Genomic DNA, 7,288 nt, shown 5'->3' with positions numbered 1-7,288 from the left:
CAGTAGGCATTTTAATAGCTCAGTAAATGCAGTAGAAGCATTTAAAATAACTTATTTAGTCTTGCTTCAGCTTATATGGGACTACGGTCCAATGGGTGGGCTCCCACAGTCGCCTCTAGGTTCAGATAACCTAGTTCTAGGTTCAGATAACCTAGTAAAAGCAAGATAAGAAAATTAGCTATGAAATCAGTATTTTATTTTCAGCAGTGGCACTGTACTGGATTAGATATCCATTGGGTTGGGCTCCCACAGTCGTCCCTAGGTTTAGATAACCTAGTAAGCCCTACTAGACTCGGAACTTGCAATCCCGGGTTTAGTTAGGGATGCGCGCACAGCAAGTACAGTTGCCGGGCCCATCAGCAGCATGATTACTATTTTAATCTATTATGTAAATAGTTTTCAAAACTTCACAAATTAGTTATGTGAATACAAGTTAAACTCAGTTTAGCATTAATTAGTTTAGCTTAGGTATCAATTCAGTTTCTCGTTGATACACATGATAGTTCTATGACTAGCTTTACATGTTAGCTTTTTAGTTAGTTTCTTTGCTATTTATGAGCATGATTATCTTTACATGTTATCTTTTCAGTTAGTTTCTTCGCTATTTATGAGCATGATTAGTTGTACATGTTTAGTATTTCAGTTAGTATGATTCCTTTATTGGTTTATGAGAATGATTAGCTATACATGTTTAGTATTTCAGTTAGCATGATTCCTTTGCTATTTGTGAGCATGAGTAGCTATACATGTTAGCTTTTCAGTTAGTTGATTTCTTTTCTATTTATGAGCATGAGTAGCTTTACATGTTAGCATTCAGTTTTAGCATGTTTATATTTATATACATGCATATCGAGTTTTTGTGAGTAGAATAGCGCTCACTAAGCTTTTAGCTTATAGATACTATTTGCCTCCTACTGCAGATAAAGGAAAAGCTAAAGTATAAGGAAGAAGGCGACAAGGAGATGCTGGGACGGTGTGTGATGTATGGACTATGGAGATCCTTGAGACTTAGCTAAAGAACTCACTTAGTTTAAGAATTTGTTTAGTTTAATTTCTTATTAAGTTGATAAGAAAATTTTGTAGTAGGAAGTTATGTTTCCGCTTTTCATTACTTACATGATTTGATTTATTAAACTGCGTGGTTGTGTAAATATATGTTCCAGCCGCTTGTGGCTTAGTATACTCTGTATGTATTTACGGATATGGTCACCGGTACAGGGGAGACTCTGCCGAAATTTTTCGGTAGGGTTTCCATGTGATTTTTTTTATCATACCGGTTAAGTAGAGTTAGTAGTCAAGTAACGGTCATCCTTAGAGTGTAGTAGTAGTAAGAAGGGGGGTCGTTACAGTTGGTATCAGAGCAGTTCCCATTCTCCAGCATCACACATCAGCACCATCCTTGCCGTCTTCAAGTAAGAAAGTATTTAATTTTCTTTTATGCTTTCTTTATTATTTGCATTATAGAGTACCTGCTTATATGTGCTTAGGGAAGAAGACAATTCATGTTTTAATTTTCTATGTTTCGATACATATGCTTAGAAAGAATATAGACAATTTTAGTTTTGTTTCTCTTATATTCATATATACATAAGTATGTTTAGAAAGGATAGAGAAGTTAAGAGACTAAGGAACAAAAGAGTATCATTAGTAGAAGTCATTTAGAACCAGAAGCATGAGGAAGTTACTAAGGAGCATGAGGACAGTGTGAGATAGAAATGTCCAGAATTATTCTAAGTTCGAGGACGAACTTTTTATAAGGGAGGGAGAATTGTAACACCCCAAATTTCATGATTTAGAGTTCTAAAAGACCTTATTAAAATCTAGAAATGTTTTAGAAAAATTCTAGAGATTTTTAGAAATTTTTAGAGTATTTTTATGGAATTTTTGGAGTTCGTTTGGTATTTTTACCAAGAGGAAGAAGTTTAAAAAAAATAATAAAAAAAATATATATGTTAAAGCCGGGTTTTGAACCCAAGACCTCGGACCAGGTTCTAATCGGATGCAGCCAACCAGCTGAGCTACACGATTTTTGTTAACCTTATATGGAGCGAAATATATATAAGCAGTATTTAGGAATGTTTAAATAAATTGAAAATAAAAGTGCGCGGATGAGGAATCGAAGCTGCGACCTGGGATTTGGTTAAAACTGGGTTAACCAAGTGTGCTAGCAGTCATTTGTTATTATAAAAGGAGAAAAATTCTATTTAAGCAGTAGTTAGGAAACAGAGAATAATAGGAAATAAAATGGTTGCAGCTGGGATTCGAACCCGCGAGTCGCGCCCGAAGCAGAATGCAGCCAACCAACTGGGCCAGCGGGCTTTATTAATAAGAAGGGAAGCGAAAAATATATAAGCAATAGTAGTTAATAGAAATATTGGAGTTATAAAGTGAGAACTTAGGGCTTGATTACTCGGGACCAAAAAACCCTACCTCTTCTTTCTCTCCCGACGCCGTTCTCTGCTCGAACGAAAACACAAAAGAGGGCTTAGGGCTTCACTCCGGCGGCCGGCCAAGGCAAGGTTCTATGGATTCTTCACACCGCCGAGCTCCTCTTGACGAGGAGAAATCTGGAGCACGAGGAGGAGCCGCGATTTCGATCTTCCGATTAGAGCTCCGAGACCTAGAAGTTCTCCTTGCGTTTGGTTGTAAGTCCAAGAACGCTAGGTGAGTTGCTTCTCACCTGCAGTAGGAGTTGTTTCGAGCTTTGATTCGTTTTCATGGCTTTCGCATTCTTGTTTTCTTTTGGATTTCGAAGCAAGTTTGAGGGGTTTTGTTTTTGATGCTTACTGCCATGAACCCTAAAGAAAGAAGATAGGGATTTTAAGCATGAAGAACAGTTATAAAATTTAGGTTTTCAGTAGCAATTTTCCTTCAATTAGTTTGGGATTCTGGATCAAGAGGTTGATGGATTCTATGGGATTTGGTGATGTTCGGATCCTTCCCACTGCTCCCGAAAGTTTTGGACAGATTGCTAGGGGATTTAGTCTTGATAGATAATGCTTAAGCTTCCTATTGTTCTGAAATCTCTGGAACAGATTGACATACTGGAATTGTTTTTATGAACGAGTTAGTACTTGCTGAACCTTGTGACAGAGTTGTGAATGCTATAAATTTGTGCACAGATTTATGTATGTTAGAATTATTGTGAACAAGCTTCACCTAGTTTTCTCTTAAATTCTAGTAGGTTATAGCTTAAATTGTGTTACAAGAGGGGCACGAACAGAGGATCTTACTGTGGGTTTTAATTGTTCATTTATATCTTCCTCAACCTGCCATAATTCTGCATAAAGGAAATTAAATATGAGAAGAGTTAGATTTTCGTTTGTTAGTTCCTTTGAAGCTAGTTTAAGTTCCGTGAAGCATGATATTCTGTTAATTCCATACAACAACGATTCCTTATTTTCTAGATTCTATTGCATGCTTAGTAGTTGAATTAGTAATATAGCACAGTTTTTGTTAAGCATGATAGGGCAGAATGTTATGTGGAATTTAGTAACATAGTATGCAGATTTTGTTAAGCTTATAGTATGCAGAATTTAGTAGTATAGTGCAGAATTTTAGTATAGTTAGATATCTTTGTATGCTTAAGTTGTTTTACTTTCACAGCATGCTTAAGTTGTTCTAGTTTCCTATTTGCTATTGGAATAACATGAGCAGTTCTATTTTTATAGCATGCAGATTTTTATAAGTAAAGTATGCAGATTTTTAATAAGCAGATTTTCATAAGTATTTCATGCAGATTTTAGATAAGCTTAGTATGCAGATTTTGATAAACTTAGTATGCAGATTTTTATTAAGCTTTACATGCAGATCTATGTTAAGCTTTGTACACAGATTTTCAGTACGTAGAGTGTGTTCTAGTGCACCCCAAGTGCTTGATAAAATGCTTAGCTCAATATAATGCTACAGTAGGCATTTTAATAGCTCAGTAAATGCAGTAGATGCATTTAAAATAACTTATTTAGTCTTGCTTCAGCTTATATGGGACTACGGTCCAATGGGTGGGCTCCCACAGTCGCCTCTAGGTTCAGATAACCTAGTTCTAGGTTCAGATAACCTAGTAAAAGCAAGATAAGAAAATTAGCTATGAAATCAGTATTTTATTTTCAGCAGTGGCACTGTACTGGATTAGATATCCATTGGGTTGTGCTCCCACAGTCGTCTCTAGGTTTAGATAACCTAGTAAACCCTACTAGACTCGGAACTTGCAATCCCGGGTTTAGTTAGGGATGCGCGCACAGCAAGTACAGTTGCCGGGCCCATCAGCAGCATGATTACTATTTTAATCTATTATGTAAATAGTTTTCAAAACTTCACAAATTAGTTATGTGAATACAAGTTAAACTCAGTTTAGCATTAATTAGTTTAGCTTAGGTATCAATTCAGTTTCTCGTTGATACACATGATAGTTCTATGACTAGCTTTACATGTTAGCTTTTTAGTTAGTTTCTTTGCTATTTATGAGCATGATTATCTTTACATGTTAGCTTTTCAGTTAGTTTCTTCGCTATTTATGAGCATGATTAGTTGTACATGTTTAGTATTTCAGTTAGTATGATTCCTTTATTGGTTTATGAGCATGATTAGCTATACATGTTTAGTATTTCAGTTAGCATGATTCCTTTGCTATTTGTGAGCATGAGTAGCTATACATGTTAGCTTTTCAGTTAGTTGATTTCTTTGTTATTTATGAGCATGAGTAGCTTTACATGTTAGCATTCAGTTTTAGCATGTTTATATTTATATACATGCATATCGAGTTTTTGTGAGTAGGATAGCGCTCACTAAGCTTTTAGCTTATAGATACTATTTGCCTCCTACTGCAGATAAAGGAAAAGCTAAAGTATAAGGAAGAAGGCGACAAGGAGATGCTGGGACGGTGTGTGATGTATGGACTATGGAGATCCTTGAGACTTAGCTAAAGAACTCACTTAGTTTAAGAATTTGTTTAGTTTAATTTCTTATTAAGTTGATAAGAAAATTTTGTAGTAGGAAGTTATGTTTCCGCTTTTCATTACTTACATGATTTGATTTATTAAACTGCGTGGTTGTTTAAATATATGTTCCAGCCGCCTTTGGCTGAGTATACTCTGTATGTATTTACGGATATGGTCACCGGTACAGGGAGACTAAATTTTTCAGGGGGGTTTCCATGTGATTTTTTATCATACCGGTTAAGTAGAGTTAGTAGTCAAGTAGTCAAGTAACGGTCGTCCTTAGAGTGTAGTAGTAGTAAGAGAAGGTTAATAACTGATGCATCATCATGTTATTATTATACCACGATAATGTTGTTTACTTATCTTTGTTCATTATCTACCTTGCTCATTTGCTAGATTATCTTTGTTTAGTTTATTTATCTGTTATGCTTACATAGGTTGAGATTTATACCGTGATATGTGTTTAGACAGGCTTACTTACCATTGACCATATATACCTCAGCTGATACCGTATAGTTATGAAGCGATCTTGTAGCGGAGGACTTTCTACATCTACCTTCCTTACTAGCCTAGGATATGGTTTCGGTATGGACACTTATTATGATATCAACGTAGTATCTCGCTATTTCCATCAGATATGCTGTGACCTTTCTCTAGTTCTTTACTTTACTCATGCACTATCTATATTACCCACTGAGTCTTTATACTCACCACCCAGTAATTTCACCAGGTAACAGGTAAAGGATTTATGGAGTCGCCTGGAGATCCTGTCTGCCAGTTCCACGTCACATTCGAGGACGACCTTACGATTTCAGTATTTCTTATGTTATTTGTAGTTTGGGTTTTGTACTTGTTTATGTATTTGTATTCTCTTGTATTTGGATTGATATTATTGTGTCAAGCCGAGCCGGCTCGCAGTCAGTTGATTTGTGTTTTGTGATTGTTGTTTGTGATTTCCGCTGTGTTTATTTTAGTTCAGCCGTGTGGGCTGATTAATATATATTATATAACCGCGTGGTTGTGTTTATTTCTGTTCCAACCGAGTGTGCCGATTATATAACTGCGTGGTTGTGTATATATATTCCAGCCGTATGTGGCTGATGTATTTTGTATGTATGTATGCCTCAGATTGTCACCGGTACAGGGGAGATGCTGCCGAAATTTTTCGGTAAGGACTCCTCTAGGGGCGTGACAATTTATTGGTATCAGAGCCAAGGTTTTACGAGGCCTATTTTCGTTTGGTTTTTCGTGATTTGGTTTCTCGATGTGACTTTTCGGGTTTTGGGACCAGGCAGCGATAGGATTCTCCAAGCTATAGGAGGTATGTTTGCATGTTGTTATCTTACATTTCGGTTAGTGCATGCATAGTTGTTATGTTAGTTATGTTATGTGTTAGTATGCTTTTGTTAGCACCTGTCCAGTTGTTTGTAGCATACATCACATGTGTTGGATCAATCACTATCATGGTTGACCTTACTAGAGATCAAGGAATACAGTCTCATATGACTTCTTTTACCATACCACTAGTGTTATTAATTTTTATTATCACTAGTTTAGTAGTGGTTAGTATCTGCTAAATATCATCGCTTCGGTTCGTAGAGAACCAATATATGTTAAATATCATATTGTTTCGGTTCGTGGAGAACCAATTTACTCGTATTGCCTTGGGTAGTAGAGGATTGATTTATCCTAGTTGGTTTGGTTGTAGAGGACCAGTTTACTCTTGTTGCTTCGGTTAGTAGAGGACCGATGTACCCTTGTTGACTTGCTTAGTAGGGTTGATTTACTCTGTTGGTTTGGTTGTAGAGGACCAGTTTACTCTTGTTGCTTCGGTTAGTAGAGGACCGATGTACCCTTGTTGACTTGTTTAGTAGGGTTGATTTACTCTGTTGGTTTGGTTGGTAGAGGATCGACTTATCCTAGTTGATTTAGCCTATAGAGGTTCGGTTTACCGTTGTGACTTGGTCAATAGAGGACTGATCCATTCTTATGTTCTTAGTTCGGTCAGTAGTTCAGTTAGTAGGAGACCGACTTACTCTATTTCATGAAGATTCTGACCATTGGGTTACTTGTATTTGGTTAGATAACCTAAAAGGCACATTTGAGTTCATGACTTGTGCAGACGAAGAATTGACTGAGTTAGCTGCGTACTATTGCTGGCTTGACTAGTCTGTAGATGATCGAGGTATCCTATCCTATGGAGACTTTGACCATGAATTGTATGTACCTGGTAGGATGATCTTGAGGGTACATTTGGATACATATCTCCACTGATGTGGATAAGTGTAAAGCTACATGCTTAACGCTTATGGGATACATCCGTTACTAGAATGTACGAGTTGGAGAGTACA

The 7,288-nt window shown here is 36.6% G+C and overlaps 1 long non-coding RNA gene across 1 annotated transcript; it reads left to right on the top strand.

Moving 5' to 3' along the window:
* Positions 1-932: 932 nt before the first annotated feature.
* LOC122032176 lies at positions 933-5,858 on the top strand. The gene is made up of 2 exons (XR_006125982.1): positions 933-982; positions 5,668-5,858. It is a non-coding gene; the product is annotated as an uncharacterized LOC122032176 (long non-coding RNA).
* Positions 5,859-7,288: the final 1,430 nt, after the last annotated feature.

The sequence above is a fragment of the Zingiber officinale genome, chromosome 11A (genome assembly GCF_018446385.1).
Source record: "Zingiber officinale cultivar Zhangliang chromosome 11A, Zo_v1.1, whole genome shotgun sequence".
In the NCBI taxonomy this organism is placed as follows: Eukaryota; Viridiplantae; Streptophyta; class Magnoliopsida; order Zingiberales; family Zingiberaceae; genus Zingiber; species Zingiber officinale.
Note: the sequence above shows the minus strand (reverse complement) of the source record. Positions and strands in the feature narration are given on the sequence as shown.